The sequence below is a fragment of the Triturus cristatus genome, chromosome 1_1, assembly GCF_964204655.1.
Source record: "Triturus cristatus chromosome 1_1, aTriCri1.1, whole genome shotgun sequence".
NCBI classification, from domain to species: Eukaryota; Metazoa; Chordata; class Amphibia; order Caudata; family Salamandridae; genus Triturus; species Triturus cristatus.
Genome location: NC_140579.1, coordinates 410842017 through 410864465, shown reverse-complemented (window position 1 = coordinate 410864465; position 22449 = coordinate 410842017).

The following is a 22449-nucleotide window of genomic DNA, read 5'->3' as shown; positions in this document are numbered from 1 at the left end:
GAACCAGGTCAGCAGAGCTGCTATAGAGCCATAGAACCAGGTCAGCAGAGCGGCTTTGGAACCAGAGAACCAGGTCAGCAGAGCTGCTTTTGAGACAGAGAACCAGGTCAGCAGAGCAGCTTTAGAGCCTAAGAACCAAGTCAGCAGAGCTGCTCTAGAGCCAGAGAACCAGGTCAGCAAAGCTGCTTTAGAGCCAGAGAACCAGGTCAGCAGAGCCGCTTTAGAGCCAGAGAACCAGGTCAGCAGAGCCGATTTAGAGCCAGGAACCAGGTCAGCAGATTCGCTCTAGAGCCAGAGAACAAGGTCAGCAGAGCCACTCCAGGGCCAGAGAACAAGGTCAGCAGAGCCACTCCAGGGCCAGAGAACCAGGTCAGCAGAGCGGCTTTAGAGCCAGAGAACTAGGTCAGCAACACTGCTCTAGAGCCTAAGAACCAGGTCAGCAGAGCTGCTTTAGAGCCATAGAACCAGGTCAGCAGAGCTGCTCTAGAGCCTAAGAACCAGGTCAGCAGAGCTGCTCTAGAGCCAGAGAACCAGGTCAGCAGAGCTGCTGTAGAGCCAGAGAAACCAGGTCAGCAGAGCTGCTTTAGAGGGAATGAACCAGGTCAGCAGAGCTGTTTTAGAGCCAGAGAACCAGGTCAGCAGAGCTGCTTTAGAGCCAGAGAACCAGGTCAGCAAAGATGCTCTAGAGCCTAAGAACCAAGTCAGCAAAGCTGCTCTAGAGGCAGAGAACCCAGTCAGCAGAGCTGCTTTTGAGCTAGAGAAACCAGGTCAGCAGAGCTGCTTTTGAGCCAGAGAACCAGGTCAGCAGATCTGCTTTAGAGCCAGAGAACCAGATCAGCAGAGCTGCTCTAGAGCCTAAGAACCAAGTCAGCAGAGCTGCTCTAGAGCCAGAGAACCAGGTCAGCAGAGCTGCTTTAGAGGGAGAGAACCAGGTCAGCAGAGCTGTTTTAGAGCCAGAGAAACCAGGTCAGCAGAGCTGCTTTAGAGGGAGAGAACCAGGTCAGCAGAGCTGTTTTAGAGCCAGAGAATTGGGTCAGCAGAGCCGCTGTAGAGACAGAGAACCAGGTCAGCAGAGCTGCTTTAGAGCCAGAGAACCAGGTCAGCAGAGCTGCTTTAGAGGGAGAGAACCAGATCAGCAGAGCTGCTGTAGAGCCAGAGAAACATGTCAGCAGAGCTGCTGTAGAGCCAGAGAACTAGGTCAGCAGAGGTGTTTTAGAGCCAGACAACCAGGTCAGTAGAGCTGCTCTAGAGCCAGAGAAAAAGGTCAGCGGAGCTGCTTTAGACCCAGACGACCAGGTCAGCAGAACTGCTCTAGACCCTAAGAACCAGGTCAGCAGAGCTGCTTTAGAGGAAGAGAACCACGTAAGCAGAGCCGCTTTAGAGCCAGAGAACCAGGTCAGTAGAGCTGCTCTAGACCCTAAGAACCAGGTCAGCAGAGGTGCTCTAGAGTCAAAGAACCAGGTCAGCAGAGCTGCTCTAGACCCTAAGAACCAGGTCAGCAGAGGTGCTCTAGAGCCAAAGAACCAGGTCAGCAGAGCTGCTCTAGAGCTATAAGAACCAGGTCAGCAGAGCTGTTTTAATGCCAGAGAACCAGGTCAGCAGAGCTGCTCTAGAACCTAAGAACCAGGTCATCAGAGCTGATTTAGAGCAATAGAACTAGGTCAGCAGAGCTGCTCTAGAGCCTAAGAACGTGGGGCCATATTATCAAGGAACGGCGATAAGCTTATCGCCGCTTTAGCGGCAGGACACTGCAGCTAAAGCGGCGATAATGGGCTTGATAATATTCCTTTGTGAATTCCCATAGAAGCCCAGGTTCTGGTGAGAACCTGGGCTTCTATGGGAATTCACAAGGGCATATTATCAAGCCCATTATCACCGCTTTAGCGTCAGTTTCCTGGCGATAATGTTATTGCCGTTCCTTGATAATATGGCCCCAGGTCAGCAAAGCTGCCCTTGAGCCAGAGAACCAGGTCAGCAGAGCCACTTTAGAGCCAGAGAACCAGGTCAGCAAAGCCGCTTTAGAGCCAGAGAACTAGGTCAGCAGAGCTGCTCTAGAGCCTAAGAACCAGGTCAGCAGAGCTACTCTAGAGGCAGAGAAGCAGGTCAGCAGAGCTGCTTTAGAGCGAGAGAACCAGGTCAGCAGAGCTGCTTTAGAGCCATAGAACCAGGTCAGCAGAGCTGCTTTAGAGCCAGAGAAAGAGGTCAGCAGAGCTGTTGTAGAGCCAGAGAACAATGTCAGCAGAGCTGCTGTAGAGCCAGAGAACCAGGTCAGCAGAGGTGCTTTAGAGCCAGAGAACCAGGTCAGCAGAGCTACTTTAGATCCAGAGAACCAGGTCAGCAGGGCCGTTGCAGAGCCAGAGAACCAGGTCAGCAGAGCTGCCATAGAGCTCAAGAACCATGTCAGCAGAGGTGCTCTAGAGCCAGAGAACAGTTCAGCAGAGCTGCTGTAGAGCTAGAGAACCAGGTCCGCAGAGCTGCTCTAGAGCCAGAGAACTAGGTCAGCAGAGCTGCTTTAGAGGGAGAGAACCAGGTCAGCAGAGCCGCTTTAGAGCCAGAGAACCAGGTCAGCAGAGCCGCTTTATAGCCAGAGATCCAGGTCAGCAGAGCTGCTTTAGACCCATAGAACCAAGTCAGCAGAGCTGCTTTAGAGCCAGAGGACCATGTCTGCAGAGCCGTTGTAGAGCCAGAAAACCATGTCAGCAGAGCTGCTCTAGACCCTAAGAACCAGGTCAGCAGAGGTGCTCTAGAGCCAAAGAACCCGGTCAGCAGAGGTGCTCTAGAGCCAGAGAACCACGTCAGCAGAGCCTCTTTAGAACCAGAGAACCAGGTAAGCAGAGCCACTTTAGAGCCAGAGAACCAGGACAGCAGAGCTGCTCTTGAGCCAGAGAACCAGGTCAGCAGAGCCGCTTTAGACCCAGAGAACCAGGTCAGCAGATCCGCTTTAGAGCCAGAGAACTAGGTCAGCAACACTGCTCTAGAGCCTAAGAACCAGGTCAGCAGAGCTGCTTTAGAGCCATAGAACCAGGTCAGCGGAGCTGCTCTAGAGCCTAAGAACCAGGTCAGCAGAGCTGCTCTAGAGCCAGAGAACCAGGTCAGCAGAGCTGCTGTAGAGCCAGAGAAACCAGGTCAGCAGAGCTGCTTTAGAGGGAATGAACCAGGTCAGCAGAGCTGTTTTAGAGCCAGAGAACCAGGTCAGCAGAGCTGCTTTAGAGCCAGAGAACCAGGTCAGCAAAGATGCTCTAGAGCCTAAGAACCAAGTCAGCAAAGCTGCTCTAGAGGCAGAGAACCCAGTCAGCAGAGCTGCTTTTGAGCCAGAGAAACCAGGTCAGCAGAGCTGCTTTTGAGCCAGAGAACCAGGTCAGCAGATCTGCTTTAGAGCCAGAGAACCAGATCAGCAGAGCTGCTCTAGAGCCTAAGAACCAAGTCAGCAGAGCTGCTCTAGAGCCAGAGAACCAGGTCAGCAAAGCTACTTTAGAGGGAGAGAACCAGGTCAGCAGAGCCGCTTTAGAGCCAGAGAACCAGGTCAGCAGAGCTGCTTTAGAGGCAGAGAACCCGGTCAGCAGAGCTGCTTTTGAGCCAGAGAAACCAGGTCAGCAGAGCTGCTTTTGAGCCAGAGAACCAGGTCAGCAGAGCTGCTTTAGAGCCAGAGAACCAGATCAGCAGAACTGCTCTAGAGCCTAAGAACCAAGTCAGCAGAGCTGCTCTAGAGCCAGAGAACCAGGTCAGCAAAGCTACTTTAGAGCCAGAGAACCAGGTCAGCAGAGCCGCTTTAGAGCCCAAGAACCAGGTCAGCTCAGCCGATTTAGAGCCAGGAACCAGGTCAGCAGATCCGCTCTAGAGCCAGAGAACAAGGTTAGCAGAGCCACTCCAGGGCCAGAGAACCAGGTCAGCAGAGCTGCTTTAGAGCCAGAGAACCAGGTCAGCAGAGCTGCTCTAGAGCCTAAGAACCAGGTCAGCAGAGCTGCTTTAGAGCCAGGGAACCAGGTCAGCACAGCAGCTCTAGAGCCTAGGAACCAGGTCAGCAGAGCTGCTCTAGAGCCAGAGAACCAGGTCATCAGAGCTACTGCAGAGTAAGAGAACCAGGTCAGCAGAGGAGCTTTAGAGCCAGAGAACCAGGTTAGCAGAGCCATTGTAGAGACAGACAACCAGGTAAGCAGAGCTGCTCTAGAGCCAGAGAACCAGGTCAGCAGAGCTGCTTTAGAGGCAGAGAACCACGTAAGCAGAGCCGCTTTAGAGCCAGAGAACCAGGTCAGCAGAGCCGCTTTAGAACCAGAGAACCAGGACAGCAGAGCCGCTCTAGAGCTTAAGAACCAGGTCAGCAGAGCTGCTCTAGAGGCAGAGAACCAGGTCAGCAGAGCTGTTGTAGAGCCAGAGAAACATGTCAGCAGAGCTGCTGTAGAGCCAGAGAACTAGGTCAGCAGAGGTGTTTTAGAGCCAGAGAACCAGGTCAGCAGAGCTGCTCTAGAGCCAGAGAACCAGGTCAACGGAGCTGCTTTAGAGGGAGAGAACCAGGTCAGCAGAGACGCTTTACAGCCAGAGAATCAGGTCAGCAGAGCCGCTTTATAATCAGAGAACCAGGTCAGTAGTGCCGCTTTGCAGCCAAACAACCAAGTCAGCAGAGCTGCTCTAGAGCGTAACAACCAGGTCAGAAGAGCTGCTCTAGAGCCAGAGAACCAGGCCAGTAGAGCTGCTTTAGACCCAGAGGACCAGGTCAGCAGAGCTGCTCTAGACCCTAAGAACCAGGTCAGCAGAGATGCTCTAGAGCCAGAGAACCAGGTCAGCAGAGCTGCTTTAGAGCCAGAGAACCAGGTCAGCAGAGCCGTTGTAGAGCCAGAGAAGCACATCAGCAGAGCTGCTGTAGAGCCAGAGAACCAGGGCAGCAGAGCTGCTTGAGAGCCAGAGAACCAGGTCAGCAGAGCTGCTATAGAGCCATAGAACCAGGTCAGCAGAGCGGCTTTGGAACCAGAGAACCAGGTCAGCAGAGCTGCTTTTGAGACAGAGAACCAGGTCAGCAGAGCAGCTTTAGAGCCTAAGAACCAAGTCAGCAGAGCTGCTCTAGAGCCAGAGAACCAGGTCAGCAAAGCTGCTTTAGAGCCAGAGAACCAGGTCAGCAGAGCCGCTTTAGAGCCAGAGAACCAGGTCAGCAGAGCCAATTTAGAGCCAGGAACCAGGTCAGCAGATTCGCTCTAGAGCCAGAGAACAAGGTCAGCAGAGCCACTCCAGGGCCAGAGAACCAGGTCAGCAGAGCGGCTTTAGAGCCAGAGAACTAGGTCAGCAACACTGCTCTAGAGCCTAAGAACCAGGTCAGCAGAGCTGCTTTAGAGCCATAGAACCAGGTCAGCAGAGCTGCTCTAGAGCCTAAGAACCAGGTCAGCAGAGCTGCTCTAGAGCCAGAGAACCAGGTCAGCAGAGCTGCTGTAGAGCCAGAGAAACCAGGTCAGCAGAGCTGCTTTAGAGGGAATGAACCAGGTCAGCAGAGCTGTTTTAGAGCCAGAGAACCAGGTCAGCAGAGCTGCTTTAGAGCCAGAGAACCAGGTCAGCAAAGATGCTCTAGAGCCTAAGAACCAAGTCAGCAAAGCTGCTCTAGAGGCAGAGAACCCAGTCAGCAGAGCTGCTTTTGAGCTAGAGAAACCAGGTCAGCAGAGCTGCTTTTGAGCCAGAGAACCAGGTCAGCAGATCTGCTTTAGAGCCAGAGAACCAGATCAGCAGAGCTGCTCTAGAGCCTAAGAACCAAGTCAGCAGAGCTGCTCTAGAGCCAGAGAACCAGGTCAGCAGAGCTGCTTTAGAGGGAGAGAACCAGGTCAGCAGAGCTGTTTTAGAGCCAGAGAAACCAGGTCAGCAGAGCTGCTTTAGAGGGAGAGAACCAGGTCAGCAGAGCTGTTTTAGAGCCAGAGAATTGGGTCAGCAGAGCCGCTGTAGAGACAGAGAACCAGGTCAGCAGAGCTGCTTTAGAGCCAGAGAACCAGGTCAGCAGAGCTGCTTTAGAGGGAGAGAACCAGATCAGCAGAGCTGCTGTAGAGCCAGAGAAACATGTCAGCAGAGCTGCTGTAGAGCCAGAGAACTAGGTCAGCAGAGGTGTTTTAGAGCCAGACAACCAGGTCAGTAGAGCTGCTCTAGAGCCAGAGAAAAAGGTCAGCGGAGCTGCTTTAGACCCAGACGACCAGGTCAGCAGAACTGCTCTAGACCCTAAGAACCAGGTCAGCGGAGCTGCTTTAGAGGAAGAGAACCACGTAAGCAGAGCCGCTTTAGAGCCAGAGAACCAGGTCAGTAGAGCTGCTCTAGACCCTAAGAACCAGGTCAGCAGAGGTGCTCTAGAGTCAAAGAACCAGGTCAGCAGAGCTGCTCTAGACCCTAAGAACCAGGTCAGCAGAGGTGCTCTAGAGCCAAAGAACCAGGTCAGCAGAGCTGCTCTAGAGCTATAAGAACCAGGTCAGCAGAGCTGTTTTAATGCCAGAGAACCAGGTCAGCAGAGCTGCTCTAGAACCTAAGAACCAGGTCATCAGAGCTGATTTAGAGCAATAGAACTAGGTCAGCAGAGCTGCTCTAGAGCCTAAGAACGTGGGGCCATATTATCAAGGAACGGCGATAAGCTTATCGCCGCTTTAGCGGCAGGACACTGCAGCTAAAGCGGCGATAATGGGCTTGATAATATTCCTTTGTGAATTCCCATAGAAGCCCAGGTTCTGGTGAGAACCTGGGCTTCTATGGGAATTCACAAGGGCATATTATCAAGCCCATTATCACCGCTTTAGCGTCAGTTTCCTGGCGATAATGTTATTGCCGTTCCTTGATAATATGGCCCCAGGTCAGCAAAGCTGCCCTTGAGCCAGAGAACCAGGTCAGCAGAGCCACTTTAGAGCCAGAGAACCAGGTCAGCAAAGCCGCTTTAGAGCCAGAGAACTAGGTCAGCAGAGCTGCTCTAGAGCCTAAGAACCAGGTCAGCAGAGCTACTCTAGAGGCAGAGAAGCAGGTCAGCAGAGCTGCTTTAGAGCGAGAGAACCAGGTCAGCAGAGCTGCTTTAGAGCCATAGAACCAGGTCAGCAGAGCTGCTTTAGAGCCAGAGAAAGAGGTCAGCAGAGCTGTTGTAGAGCCAGAGAACAATGTCAGCAGAGCTGCTGTAGAGCCAGAGAACCAGGTCAGCAGAGGTGCTTTAGAGCCAGAGAACCAGGTCAGCAGAGCTACTTTAGATCCAGAGAACCAGGTCAGCAGGGCCGTTGCAGAGCCAGAGAACCAGGTCAGCAGAGCTGCCATAGAGCCTAAGAACCATGTCAGCAGAGGTGCTCTAGAGCCAGAGAACAGTTCAGCAGAGCTGCTGTAGAGCTAGAGAACCAGGTCCGCAGAGCTGCTCTAGGGCCAGAGAACTAGGTCAGCAGAGCTGCTTTAGAGGGAGAGAACCAGGTCAGCAGAGCCGCTTTAGAGCCAGAGAACCAGGTCAGCAGAGCCGCTTTATAGCCAGAGATCCAGGTCAGCAGAGCTGCTTTAGACCCATAGAACCAAGTCAGCAGAGCTGCTTTAGAGCCAGAGGACCATGTCTGCAGAGCCGTTGTAGAGCCAGAAAACCATGTCAGCAGAGCTGCTCTAGACCCTAAGAACCAGGTCAGCAGAGGTGCTCTAGAGCCAAAGAACCCGGTCAGCAGAGGTGCTCTAGAGCCAGAGAACCACGTCAGCAGAGCCTCTTTAGAACCAGAGAACCAGGTAAGCAGAGTCACTTTAGAGCCAGAGAACCAGGACAGCAGAGCTGCTCTTGAGCCAGAGAACCAGGTCAGCAGAGCCGCTTTAGACCCAGAGAACCAGGTCAGCAGATCCGCTTTAGAGCCAGAGAACTAGGTCAGCAACACTGCTCTAGAGCCTAAGAACCAGGTCAGCAGAGCTGCTTTAGAGCCATAGAACCAGGTCAGCGGAGCTGCTCTAGAGCCTAAGAACCAGGTCAGCAGAGCTGCTCTAGAGCCAGAGAACCAGGTCAGCAGAGCTGCTGTAGAGCCAGAGAAACCAGGTCAGCAGAGCTGCTTTAGAGGGAATGAACCAGGTCAGCAGAGCTGTTTTAGAGCCAGAGAACCAGGTCAGCAGAGCTGCTTTAGAGCCAGAGAACCAGGTCAGCAAAGATGCTCTAGAGCCTAAGAACCAAGTCAGCAAAGCTGCTCTAGAGGCAGAGAACCCAGTCAGCAGAGCTGCTTTTGAGCCAGAGAAACCAGGTCAGCAGAGCTGCTTTTGAGCCAGAGAACCAGGTCAGCAGATCTGCTTTAGAGCCAGAGAACCAGATCAGCAGAGCTGCTCTAGAGCCTAAGAACCAAGTCAGCAGAGCTGCTCTAGAGCCAGAGAACCAGGTCAGCAAAGCTACTTTAGAGGGAGAGAACCAGGTCAGCAGAGCCGCTTTAGAGCCAGAGAACCAGGTCAGCAGAGCTGCTTTAGAGGCAGAGAACCCGGTCAGCAGAGCTGCTTTTGAGCCAGAGAAACCAGATCAGCAGAGCTGCTTTTGAGCCAGAGAACCAGGTCAGCAGAGCTGCTTTAGAGCCAGAGAACCAGATCAGCAGAACTGCTCTAGAGCCTAAGAACCAAGTCAGCAGAGCTGCTCTAGAGCCAGAGAACCAGGTCAGCAAAGCTACTTTAGAGCCAGAGAACCAGGTCAGCAGAGCCGCTTTAGAGCCCAAGAACCAGGTCAGCTCAGCCGATTTAGAGCCAGGAACCAGGTCAGCAGATCCGCTCTAGAGCCAGAGAACAAGGTTAGCAGAGCCACTCCAGGGCCAGAGAACCAGGTCAGCAGAGCTGCTTTAGAGCCAGAGAACCAGGTCAGCAGAGCTGCTCTAGAGCCTAAGAACCAGGTCAGCAGAGCTGCTTTAGAGCCAGAGAACCAGGTCAGCACAGCAGCTCTAGAGCCTAGGAACCAGGTCAGCAGAGCTGCTCTAGAGCCAGAGAACCAGGTCATCAGAGCTACTGCAGAGTAAGAGAACCAGGTCAGCAGAGGAGCTTTAGAGCCAGAGAACCAGGTTAGCAGAGCCATTGTAGATACAGACAACCAGGTAAGCAGAGCTGCTCTAGAGCCAGAGAACCAGGTCAGCAGAGCTGCTTTAGAGGCAGAGAACCACGTAAGCAGAGCCGCTTTAGAGCCAGAGAACCAGGTCAGCAGAGCCGCTTTAGAACCAGAGAACCAGGACAGCAGAGCCGCTCTAGAGCTTAAGAACCAGGTCAGCAGAGCTGCTCTAGAGGCAGAGAACCAGGTCAGCAGAGCTGTTGTAGAGCCAGAGAAACATGTCAGCAGAGCTGCTGTAGAGCCAGAGAACTAGGTCAGCAGAGGTGTTTTAGAGCCAGAGAACCAGGTCAGCAGAGCTGCTCTAGAGCCAGAGAACCAGGTCAACGGAGCTGCTTTAGAGGGAGAGAACCAGGTCAGCAGAGACGCTTTACAGCCAGAGAATCAGGTCAGCAGAGCCGCTTTATAATCAGAGAACCAGGTCAGTAGTGCCGCTTTGCAGCCAAACAACCAAGTCAGCAGAGCTGCTCTAGAGCGTAACAACCAGGTCAGAAGAGCTGCTCTAGAGCCAGAGAACCAGGCCAGTAGAGCTGCTTTAGACCCAGAGGACCAGGTCAGCAGAGCTGCTCTAGACCCTAAGAACCAGGTCAGCAGAGATGCTCTAGAGCCAGAGAACCAGGTCAGCAGAGCTGCTTTAGAGCCAGAGAACCAGGTCAGCAGAGCCGTTGTAGAGCCAGAGAAGCACATCAGCAGAGCTGCTATAGAGCCAGAGAACCAGGGCAGCAGAGCTGCTTGAGAGCCAGAGAACCAGGTCAGCAGAGCTGCTATAGAGCCATAGAACCAGGTCAGCAGAGCGGCTTTGGAACCAGAGAACCAGATCAGCAGAGCTGCTTTAGAGCCAGCGAAACCAGGTCAGCAGAGCTGCTTTAGAGGGAGATAACCAGGTCAGCAGAGCTGCTTTAGAGCCAGAGAACTGGGTCAGCAGAGCCGCTGTAGAGACAGAGAACCAGGTCAGCAGAGCGGCTTTGGAGCCAGAGAACCAGGTCAGCAGAGCTGCTTTAGAGGGAGAGAACCAGATCAGCAGAGCTGCTGTAGAGCCAGAGAAACCAGGTCAGCAGAGCTGCTTTAGAGGGAGAGAACCAGGTCAGCAGAGCTGCTTTAGAGGGAGAGAACCAGATCAGCAGAGCTGCTGTAGAGCCAGAGAAACCAGGTCAGCAGAGCTGCTTTAGAGCCATAGAACCAGGTCAGCAGAGCGGCTTTAGAGCCAGAGAACCAGGTCAGCAGAGCCGATTTAGAGACAGAGAACCAGGTCAGCAGAGCCATTGTAGAGACAGAGAACCAGGTCAGCAGAGCCGCTTTAGAGCCAGAGAACCAGGTCAGCAGAGCTGTTTTAGAGCCAGAGAACCACGTAAGCAGAGCCGCTTTAGAGCCACATAACCAGGTCAGCAGAGCTGCTTTAGAGCCAGACAACCAGGTCAGCAGGGCCGTTGCAGAGCCAGAGAACCAGGTCAGCAGAGCTGCCATAGAGCCTAAGAACCATGTCAGCAGAGGTGCTCTAGAGCCAGAGAACAGTTCAGCAGAGCTGCTTTAGAGCTAGAGAACCAGGTCCGCAGAGCTGCTCTAGAGCCAGAGAACCAGGTCAGCAGAGCTGCTTTAGAGGGAGAGAACCAGGTCAGCAGAGCCGCTTTAGAGCCAGAGAACCAGGTCAGCAGAGCCGCTTTATAGCCAGAGATCCAGGTCAGCAGAGCCGCTTTAGAGCCAGACAACTAGGTCATCAGAGCTGCTCTAGAGCCTAAAAATCAGGTCAGCAGAGTTGCTGTAGAGCCAGTGAACCAAGTCAGCAGAGCTGCTGTAGAGCTAGAGAACCAGGTCAGCAGAGTTGATTTAGACCCATAGAACCAAGTCAGCAGAGCTGCTTTAGAGCCAGAGGACCATGTCTGCAGAGCCGTTGTAGAGCAAGAAAACCATGTCAGCAGAGCTGCTCTAGACCCTAAGAACCAGGTCAGCAGAGGTGCTCTAGAGCCAAAGAACCCGGTCAGCAGAGGTGCTCTAGAGCCAGAGAACCACGTCAGCAGAGCCACTTTAGAACCAGAGAACCAAGTAAGCAGAGTCACTTTAGAGCCAGAGAACCAGGACAGCAGAGCTGCTCTTGAGCCAGAGAACCAGGTCAGCAGAGCCGCTTTAGACCCAGAGAACCAGGTCAGCAGAGCCGCTTTAGAGCCAGAGAACTAGGTCAGCAACACTGCTCTAGAGCCTAAGAACCAGGTCAGCAGAGCTGCTTTAGAGCCATAGAACCAGGTCAGCAGAGCTGCTCTAGAGCCTAAGAACCAGGTCAGCAGAGCTGCTCTAGAGCCAGAGAACCAGGTCAGCAGAGCTGCTGTAGAGCCAGAGAAACCAGGTCAGCAGAGCTGCTTTAGAGGGAATGAACCAGGTCAGCAGAGCTGTTTTAGAGCCAGAGAACCAGGCCAGCAGAGCTGCTTTAGAGCCAGAGAACCAGGTCAGCAAAGATGCTCTAGAGCCTAAGAACCAAGTCAGCAAAGCTGCTCTAGAGGCAGAGAACCCAGTCAGCAGAGCTGCTTTTGAGCCAGAGAAACCAGGTCAGCAGAGCTGCTTTTGAGCCAGAGAACCAAGTCAGCAGAGCTGCTCTAGAGCCAGAGAACCAGGTCAGCAAAGCTACTTTAGAGGGAGAAAACCAGGTCAGCAGAGCCGCTTTAGAGCCAGAGAACCAGGTCAGCAGAGCTGCTTTAGAGGCAGAGAACCCGGTCAGCAGAGCTGCTTTTGAGCCAGAGAAACCAGGTCAGCAGAGCTGCTTTTGAGCCAGAGAACCAGGTCAGCAGAGCTGCTTTAGAGCCAGAGAACCAGATCAGCAGAACTGCTCTAGAGCCTAAGAACCAAGTCAGCAGAGCTGCTCTAGAGCCAGAGAACCAGGTCAGCAAAGCTACTTTAGAGCCAGAGAACCAGGTCAGCAGAGCTGCTCTAGAGCCTAAGAACCAGGTCAGCAGAGCTGCTTTAGAGCCAGAGAACCAGGTCAGCACAGCAGCTCTAGAGCCTAGGAACCAGGTCAGCAGAGCTGCTCTAGAGCCAGAGAACCAGGTCATCAGAGCTACTGCAGAGCAAGAGAACCAGGTCAGCAGAGGTGATTTAGATCCAGAGAACCAGGTTAGCATAGCCATTGTAGAGACAGACAACCAGGTAAGCAGAGCTGCTCTAGAGCCAGAGAACCAGGTCAGCAGAGCTGCTTTAGAGGCAGAGAACCACGTAAGCAGAGCCGCTTTAGAGCCAGAGAACCAGGTCAGCAGAGCCGCTTTAGAACCAGAGAACCAGGACAGCAGAGCCGCTCTAGAGCTTAAGAACCAGGTCAGCAGAGCTGCTCTAGAGGCAGAGAACCAGGTCAGCAGAGCTGTTGTAGAGCCAGAGAAACATGTCAGCAGAGCTGCTGTAGAGCCAGAGAACTAGGTCAGCAGAGGTGTTTTAGAGCCAGAGAACCAGGTCAGCAGAGCTGCTCTAGAGCCAGAGAACCAGGTCAACGGAGCTGCTTTAGAGGGAGAGAACCAGGTCAGCAGAGACGCTTTACAGCCAGAGAATCAGGTCAGCAGAGCCGCTTTATAATCAGAGAACCAGGTCAGCAGTGCCGCTTTGCAGCCAAACAACCAAGTCAGCAGAGCTGCTCTAGAGCGTAACAACCAGGTCAGAAGAGCTGCTCTAGAGCCAGAGAACCCGGCCAGTAGAGCTGCTTTAGACCTAGAGGACCAGGTCAGCAGAGCTGCTCTAGACCCTAATAACCAGGTCAGCAGAGATGCTCTAGAGCCAGAGAACCAGGTCAGCAGAGCTGCTTTAGAGCCAGAGAACCAGGTCAGCAGAGCCGTTGTAGAGCCAGAGAAGCACGTCAGCAGAGCTGCTGTAGAGCCAGAGAACCAGGGCAGCAGAGCTGCTTGAGAGCCAGAGAACCAGGTCAGCAGAGCTGCTATAGAGCCATAGAACCAGGTCAGCAGAGCGGCTTTGGAACCAGAGAACCAGATCAGCAGAGCTGCTTTAGAGCCAGAGAAACCAGGTCAGCAGAGCTGCTTTAGAGGGAGAGAACCATGTCAGCAGAGCTGCTTTAGAGCCAGAGAACTGGGTCAGCAGAGCCGCTGTAGAGACAGAGAACCAGGTCAGCAGAGCGGCTTTGGAGCCAGAGCACCAGGTCAGCAGAGCTGCTTTAGAGGGAGAGAACCAGATCAGCAGAGCTGCTGTAGAGCCAGAGAAACCAGGTCAGCAGAGCTGCTTTAGAGGGAGAGAACCAGGTCAGCAGAGCTGTTTTAGAGCCAGAGAACTGGGTCAGCAGAGCCGCTGTAGAGACAGAGAACCAGATCAGCAGAGCTGCTTTAGAGCCAAAGAACCAGGTCAGCAGAGCTGCTTTAGAGCCAGAGAACCAGGTCAGCAGAGCTGCTTTAGAGGGAGAGAACCAGATCAGCAGAGCTGCTGTAGAGCCAGAGAAACCAGGTCAGCAGAGCTGCTTTAAAGCCATAGAACCAGGTCAGCAGAGCGGCTTTAGTGCCAGAGAACCAGGTCAGCAGAGCCGATTTAGAGACAGAAAACCAGGTCAGCAGAGCCATTGTAGAGACAGAGAACCAGGTCAGCAGAGCCGCTTTAGAGCCAGAGAACCAGGTCAGCAGAGCTGTTTTAGAGCCAGAGAACCACGTAAGCAGAGCCGTTTTAGAGCCACATAACCAGGTCAGCAGAGCTGCTTTAGAGCCAGACAACCAGGTCAGCAGGGCCGTTGCAGAGCCATAGAACCAGGTCAGCAGAGCTGCCATAGAGCCTAAGAACCATGTCAGCAGAGGTGCTCTAGAGCCAGAGAACAGTTCAGCAGAGCTGCTGTAGAGCTAGAGAACCAGGTCCGCAGAGCTGCTCTAGAGCCAGAGAACCAGGTCAGCAGAGCTGCTTTAGAGGGAGAGAACCAGGTCAGCAGAGCCGCTTTAGAGCCAGAGAACCAGGTCAGCAGAGCCGCTTTATAGCCAGAGATCCAGGTCAGCAGAGCCGCTTTAGAGCCAGACAACTAGGTCATCAGAGCTGCTCTAGAGCCTAAAAATCAGGTCAGCAGAGTTGCTGTAGAGCCAGTGAACCAAGTCAGCAGAGCTGCTGTAGAGCTAGAGAACCAGGTCAGCAGAGCTGCTTTAGACCCATAGAACCAGGTCAGCAGAGCTGCTTTAGTGCCAGAGGACCATGTCTGCAGAGCCGTTGTAGAGCCAGAAAACCATGTCAGCAGAGCTGCTCTAGACCCTAAGAACCAGGTCAGCAGAGGTGCTCTAGAGCCAAAGAACCCGGTCAGCAGAGGTGCTCTAGAGCCAGAGAACCACGTCAGCAGAGCCACTTTAGAACCAGAGAACCAGGTAAGCAGAGTCACTTTAGAGCCAGAGAATCAGGACAGCAGAGCTGCTCTTGAGCCAGAGAACCAGGTCAGCAGAGCCGCTTTAGACCCAGAGAACCAGGTCAGCAGAGCCGCTTTAGAGCCAGAGAACTAGGTCAGCAACACTGCTCTAGAGCCTAAGAACCAGGTCAGCAGAGCTGCTTTAGAGCCATAGAACCAGGTCAGCAGAGCTGCTCTAGAGCCTAAGAACCAGGTCAGCAGAGCTGCTCTAGAGCCAGAGAACCAGGTCAGCAGAGCTGCTGTAGAGCCAGAGAAACCAGGTCAGCAGAGCTGCTTTAGAGGGAATGAACCAGGTCAGCAGAGCTGTTTTAGAGCCAGAGAACCAGGTCAGCAGAGCTGCTTTAGAGCCAGAGAACCAGGTCAGCAAAGATGCTCTAGAGCCTAAGAACCAAGTCAGCAAAGCTGCTCTAGAGGCAGAGAACCCAGTCAGCAGAGCTGCTTTTGAGCTAGAGAAACCAGGTCAGCAGAGCTGCTTTTGAGCCAGAGAACCAGGTCAGCAGATCTGCTTTAGAGCCAGAGAACCAGATCAGCAGAGCTGCTCTAGAGCCTAAGAACCAAGTCAGCAGAGCTGCTCTAGAGCCAGAGAACCAGGTCAGCAGAGCTGCTTTAGAGGGAGAGAACCAGGTCAGCAGAGCTGTTTTAGAGCCAGAGAAACCAGGTCAGCAGAGCTGCTTTAGAGGGAGAGAACCAGGTCAGCAGAGCTGCTTTAGAGCCAGAGAACCAGGTCAGCAGAGCTGCTTTAGAGGGAGAGAACCAGATCAGCAGAGCTGCTGTAGAGCCAGAGAAACCAGGTCAGCAGAGCTGCTTTAGAGCCATAGAACCAGGTCAGCAGAGCGGCTTTAGAGCCAGAGAACCAGGTCAGCAGAGCTGCTTTAGAGGGAGAGAACCAGATCAGCAGAGCTGCTGTAGAGCCAGAGAAACCAGGTCAGCAGAGCTGCTTTAGAGAGAGAGAACCAGGTCAGTAGAGCCGCTGTAGAGACAGAGAACCAGATCAACAGAGCTGCTTTAGAGCTAGAGAACCAGGTCAGCAGAGCTGCTTTAGAGCGAGAGAACCAGGTCAGCAGAGCTGCTCTAGAGCCAGAGAACCAGGTCAGCAGAGCTGCTTTAGAGCCATAGAACTAGGTCAGCAGAGCTGCTTTAGAGCCAGAGAACCAGGTCAGCAGAGCCGTTGTAGAGCCAGAGAACCAGGTCAGCAGAGCTGCTCCAGAGCCAGAGAACCAGGTCAGCAGAGCTGCCCTAGAGCCAGAGAACCAGGTCAGCAGAGCTACTCTAGAGGCAGAGAGCAATGTCAGCAGAGCTGTTGTAGAGTCAGAGAAAAATGTCAGCAGAGCTGCTGTAGAGCCAGAGAACCAGGTCAGCAGAGGTGCTTTAGAGCCAGAGAACCAGGTCAGCAGAGCTGCTTTTGAGCCAGAGAACCAGGTCAGCAGAGCTGCTTTAGAGCCAGAGAACCAGATCAGCAGAGCTGCTCTAGAGCCTAAGAACCAAGTCAGCAGAGCTGCTCTAGAGCCAGAGAACCAGGTCAGCAAAGCTGCTTTAGAGCCAGAGAACCAGGTCAGCAGAGCCGCTTTAGCGCCAGAGAACCAGGTCAGCAGAGCCGATTTAGAGCCAGGAACCAGGTCAGCAGATCCACTCTAGAGCCAGAGAACAAGGTCAGCAGAGCCACTCCAGGGCCAGAGAACCAGGTCAGCAGAGCCGCTTTAGAGCCAGAGAACCAGGTCAGCACAGCTGCTCTAGAGCCTAGGAACCAGGACAGCAGAACTGCTCTAGAGCCAGAGAACCAGGTCAGCAGATCTGCTGCAGAGCAAGAGAACCAGGTCAGCAGAGCCATTGTATAGACAGAGAACCAGGTCAGCAGAGCTGCTCTAGAGCCAGAGAACCAGGTCAGCAGAGCTGCTTTAGAGGAAGAGAACCACGTAAGCAGAGCCGCTTTAGAGCCAGAGAACCAGGTCAGCAGAGCCGCTTTAGAGCCAGAGAACCAGGAGAGCAGAGCCGCTCTAGAGCTTAAGAACCAGGTCAGCAGAGCTGCTTTAGAGGCAGAGAACCAGGTCAGCAGAGCTGTTGTAGAGCCAGAGAAACATGTCAGCAGAGCTGCTGTAGAGCCAGAGAACTAGGTCAGCAGAGCTGCTTTAGAGCCATAGAACTAGGTCAGCAGAGCTGCTTTAGAGCCAGAGAACCAGGTCAGCAGAGCCGTTGTAGAGCCAGAGAACCAGGTCAGCAGAGCTGCTCCAGAGCCAGAGAACCAGGTCAGCAGAGCTGCCCTAGAGCCAGAGAACCAGGTCAGCAGAGCTAATCTAGAGGCAGAGAGCAATGTCAGCAGAGCTGTTGTAGAGTCAGAGAAAAATGTCAGCAGAGCTGCTGTAGAGCCAGAGAACCAGGTCAGCAGAGGTGCTTTAGAGCCAGAGAACCAGGTCAGCAGAGCTGCTTTTGAGCCAGAGAACCAGGTCAGCAGAGCTGCTTTAGAGCCAGAGAACCAGATCAGCAGAGCTGCTCTAGAGCCTAAGAACCAAGTCAGCAGAGCTGCTCTAGAGCCAGAGAACCAGGTCAGCAAAGCTGCTTTAGAGCCAGAGAACCAGGTCAGCAGAGCCGCTTTAGCGCCAGAGAACCAGGTCAGCAGAGCCGATTTAGAGCCAGGAACCAGGTCAGCAGATCCACTCTAGAGCCAGAGAACAAGGTCAGCAGAGCCACTCCAGGGCCAGAGAACCAGGTCAGCAGAGCCGCTTTAGAGCCAGAGAACCAGGTCAGCACAGCTGCTCTAGAGCCTAGGAACCAGGACAGCAGAACTGCTCTAGAGCCAGAGAACCAGGTCAGCAGATCTGCTGCAGAGCAAGAGAACCAGGTCAGCAGAGCCATTGTATAGACAGAGAACCAGGTCAGCAGAGCTGCTCTAGAGCCAGAGAACCAGGTCAGCAGAGCTGCTTTAGAGGAAGAGAACCACGTAAGCAGAGCCGCTTTAGAGCCAGAGAACCAGGTCAGCAGAGCCGCTTTAGAGCCAGAGAACCAGGAGAGCAGAGCCGCTCTAGAGCTTAAGAACCAGGTCAGCAGAGCTGCTTTAGAGGCAGAGAATCAGGTCAGCAGAGCTGTTGTAGAGCCAGAGAAACATGTCAGCAGAGCTGCTGTAGAGCCAGAGAACTAGGTCAGCAGAGGTGTTTTAGAGCCAGAGAACCTGGTCAGCAGAGCTGCTCTAGAGCCAGAGAAAAAGGTCAGCGGAGCTGCTTTAGACCCAGATGACCAGGTCAGCAGAACTGCTCTAGACCCTAAGAACCAGGTCAGCAGAGCTGCTTTAGAGGAAGAGAACCAGGTGAGCAGAGCCGCTTTAGAGCCAGAGAACCAGGACAGCAGAGGTGCTCTAGAGCCAAAGAACCAGGTCAGCAGAGCTGCTCTAGAGCTATAAGAACCAGGTCAGCAGATCCACTCTAGAGCCAGAGAACAAGGTCAGCAGAGCCACTCCTGGGCCAGAGAACCAGGTCAGCAGAGCCGCTTTAGAGCCAGAGAACCAGGTCAGCACAGCTGCTCTAGAGCCTAGGAACCAGGTCAGCAGAGCTGCTCTAGAGCCAGAGAACCAGGTCAGCAGATCTGCTGCAGAGCAAGAGAACCAGGTCAGTAGAGCCATTGTATAGACAGAGAACCAGGTCAGCAGAGCTGCTCTAGAGCCAGAGAACCAGGTCAGCAGAGCTGCTTTAGAGGAAGAGAACCACGTAAGCAGAGCCGCTTTAGAGCCAGAGAACCAGGACAGCAGAGCCGCTCTAGAGCTTAAGAACCAGGTCAGCAGAGCTGCTTTAGAGGCAGAGAACCAGGTCAGCAGAGCTGTTGTAGAGCCAGAGAAACATGTCAGCAGAGCTGCTGTAGAGCAAGAGAACTAGGTCAGCAGAGGTGTTTTAGAGCCAGAGAACCAGGTCAGCAGAGCTGCTCTAGAGCCAGAGAAAAAGGTCAGCGGAGCTGCTTTAGACCCAGACGACCAGGTCAGCAGAACTGCTCTAGACCCTAAGAACCAGGTCAGCAGAGCTGCTTTAGAGGAAGATAACCAGGTCAGCAGAGCCGCTATAGAGCCATAGAACCAGGTCAGCAGAGCGGCTTTGGAACCAGAGAACCAGATCAGCAGAGCTGCTTTAGAGCCAGAGAAACCAGGTCAGCAGAGCTGCTTTAGAGGGAGAGAACCATGTCAGCAGAGCTGCTTTAGAGCCAGAGAACTGGGTCAGCAGAGCCGCTGTAGAGACAGAGAACCAGGTCAGCAGAGCGGCTTTGGAGCCAGAGCACCAGGTCAGCAGAGCGGCTTTGGAACCAGAGAACCAGATCAGCAGAGCTGCTTTAGAGCCAGAGAAACCAGGTCAGCAGAGCTGCTTTAGAGGGAGAGAACCATGTCAGCAGAGCTGCTTTAGAGCCAAAGAACTGGGTCAGCAGAGCCGCTGTAGAGACAGAGAACCAGGTCAGCAGAGCGGCTTTGGAGCCAGAGCACCAGGTCAGCAGAGCTGCTTTAGAGGGAGAGAACCAGATCAGCAGAGCTGCTGTAGAGCCAGAGAAACCAGGTCAGCAGAGCTGCTTTAGAGGGAGAGAACCAGGTCAGCAGAGCTGTTTTAGAGCCAGAGAACTGGGTCAGCAGAGCCGCTGTAGAGACAGAGAACCAGATCAGCAGAGCTGCTTTAGAGCCAAAGAACCAGGTCAGCAGAGCTGCTTTAGAGCCAGAGAACCAGGTCAGCAGAGCTGCTTTAGAGGGAGAGAACCAGATCAGCAGAGCTGCTGTAGAGCCAGAGAAACCAGGTCAGCAGAGCTGCTTTAGAGCCATAGAACCAGGTCAGCAGAGCGGCTTTAGAGCCAGAGAACCAGGTCAGCAGAGCCGATTTAGAGACAGAAAACCAGGTCAGCAGAGCCATTGTAGAGACAGAGAACCAGGTCAGCAGAGCCGCTTTAGAGCCAGAGAACCAGGTCAGCAGAGCTGTTTTAGAGCCAGAGAACCACGTAAGCAGAGCCGTTTTAGAGCCACATAACCAGGTCAGCAGAGCTGCTTTAGAGCCAGACAACCAGGTCAGCAGGGCCGTTGCAGAGCCAGAGAACCAGGTCAGCAGAGCTGCCATAGAGCCTAAGAACCATGTCAGCAGAGGTGCTCTAGAGCCAGAGAACAGTTCAGCAGAGCTGCTGTAGAGCTAGAGAACCAGGTCCGCAGAGCTGCTCTAGAGCCAGAGAACCAGGTCAGCAGAGCTGCTTTAGAGGGAGAGAACCAGGTCAGCAGAGCCGCTTTAGAGCCAGAGAACCAGGTCAGCAGAGCCGCTTTATAGCCAGAGATCCAGGTCAGCAGAGCCGCTTTAGAGCCAGACAACTAGGTCATCAGAGCTGCTCTAGAGCCTAAAAATCAGGTCAGCAGAGTTGCTGTAGAGCCAGTGAACCAAGTCAGCAGAGCTGCTGTAGAGCTAGAGAACCAGGTCAGCAGAGCTGCTTTAGACCCATAGAACCAGGTCAGCAGAGCTGCTTTAGAGCCAGAGGACCATGTCTGCAGAGCCGTTGTAGAGCCAGAAAACCATATCAGCAGAGCTGCTCTAGACCCTAAGAACCAGGTCAGCAGAGGTGCTCTAGAGCCAAAGAACCCGGTCAGCAGAGGTGCTCTAGAGCCAGAGAACCACGTCAGCAGAGCCACTTTAGAACCAGAGAACCAGGTAAGCAGAGTCACATTAGAGCCAGAGAATCAGGACAGCAGAGCTGCTCTTGAGCCAGAGAACCAGGTCAGCAGAGCCGCTTTAGACCCAGAGAACCAGGTCAGCAGAGCCGCTTTAGAGCCAGAGAACTAGGTCAGCAACACTGCTCTAGAGCCTAAGAACCAGGTCAGCAGAGCTGCTTTAGAGCCATAGAACCAGGTCAGCAGAGCTGCTCTAGAGCCTAAGAACCAGGTCAGCAGAGCTGCTCTAGAGCCAGAGAACCAGGTCAGCAGAGCTGCTGTAGAGCCAGAGAAACCAGGTCAGCAGAGCTGCTTTAGAGGGAATGAACCAGGTCAGCAGAGCTGTTTTAGAGCCAGAGAACCAGGTCAGCAGAGCTGCTTTAGAGCCAGAGAACCAGGTCAGCAAAGATGCTCTAGAGCCTAAGAACCAAGTCAGCAAAGCTGCTCTAGAGGCAGAGAACCCAGTCAGCAGAGCTGCTTTTGAGCTAGAGAAACCAGGTCAGCAGAGCTGCTTTTGAGCCAGAGAACCAGGTCAGCAGATCTGCTTTAGAGCCAGAGAACCAGATCAGCAGAGCTGCTCTAGAGCCTAAGAACCAAGTCAGCAGAGCTGCTCTAGAGCCAGAGAACCAGGTCAGCAGAGCTGCTTTAGAGGGAGAGAACCAGGTCAGCAGAGCTGTTTTAGAGCCTGAGAAACCAGGTCAGCAGAGCTGCTTTAGAGGGAGAGAACCAGGTCAGCAGAGCTGTTTTAGAGCCAGAGAATTGGGTCAGCAGAGCCGCTGTAGAGACAGAGAACCAGGTCAGCAGAGCTGCTTTAGAGCCAGAGAACCAGGTCAGCAGAGCTGCTTTAGAGGGAGAGAACCAGATCAGCAGAGCTGCTGTAGAGCCAGAGAAACCAGGTCAGCAGAGCTGCTTTAGAGCCATAGAACCAGGTCAGCAGAGCGGCTTTAGAGCCAGAGAACCAGGTCAGCAGAGCTGCTTTAGAGGGAGAGAACCAGATCAGCAGAGCTGCTGTAGAGCCAGAGAAACCAGGTCAGCAGAGCTGCTTTAGAGAGAGAGAACCAGGTCAGTAGAGCCGCTGTAGAGACAGAGAACCAGATCAGCAGAGCTGCTTTAGAGCTAGAGAACCAGGTCAGCAGAGCTGCTTTAGAGCGAGAGAACCAGGTCAGCAGAGCTGCTCTAGAGCCAGAGAACCAGGTCAGCAGAGCTGCTTTAGAGCCATAGAACTAGGTCAGCAGAGCTGCTTTAGAGCCAGAGAACCAGGTCAGCAGAGCCGTTGTAGAGCCAGAGAACCAGGTCAGCAGAGCTGCTCCAGAGCCAGAGAACCAGGTCAGCAGAGCTGCCCTAGAGCCAGAGAACCAGGTCAGCAGAGCTACTCTAGAGGCAGAGAGCAATGTCAGCAGAGCTGTTGTAGAGTCAGAGAAAAATGTCAGCAGAGCTGCTGTAGAGCCAGAGAACCAGGTCAGCAGAGGTGCTTTAGAGCCAGAGAACCAGGTCAGCAGAGCTGCTTTTGAGCCAGAGAACCAGGTCAGCAGAGCTGCTTTAGAGCCAGAGAACCAGATCAGCAGAGCTGCTCTAGAGCCTAAGAACCAAGTCAGCAGAGCTGCTCTAGAGCCAGAGAACCAGGTCAGCAAAGCTGCTTTAGAGCCAGAGAACCAGGTCAGCAGAGCCGCTTTAGCGCCAGAGAACCAGGTCAGCAGAGCCGATTTAGAGCCAGGAACCAGGTCAGCAGATCCACTCTAGAGCCAGAGAACAAGGTCAGCAGAGCCACTCCAGGGCCAGAGAACCAGGTCAGCAGAGCCGCTTTAGAGCCAGAGAACCAGGTCAGCACAGCTGCTCTAGAGCCTAGGAACCAGGACAGCAGAACTGCTCTAGAGCCAGAGAACCAGGTCAGCAGATCTGCTGCAGAGCAAGAGAACCAGGTCAGCAGAGCCATTGTATAGACAGAGAACCAGGTCAGCAGAGCTGCTCTAGAGCCAGAGAACCAGGTCAGCAGAGCTGCTTTAGAGGAAGAGAACCACGTAAGCAGAGCCGCTTTAGAGCCAGAGAACCAGGTCAGCAGAGCCGCTTTAGAGCCAGAGAACCAGGAGAGCAGAGCCGCTCTAGAGCTTAAGAACCAGGTCAGCAGAGCTGCTTTAGAGGCAGAGAACCAGGTCAGCAGAGCTGTTGTAGAGCCAGAGAAACATGTCAGCAGAGCTGCTGTAGAGCCAGAGAACTAGGTCAGCAGAGGTGTTTTAGAGCCAGAGAACCAGGTCAGCAGAGCTGCTCTAGAGCCAGAGAAAAAGGTCAGCGGAGCTGCTTTAGACCCAGACGACCAGGTCAGCAGAACTGCTCTAGACCCTAAGAACCAGGTCAGCAGAGCTGCTATAGAGGAAGAGAACCAGGTGAGCAGAGCCGCTTTAGAGCCAGAGAACCAGGACAGCAGAGGTGCTC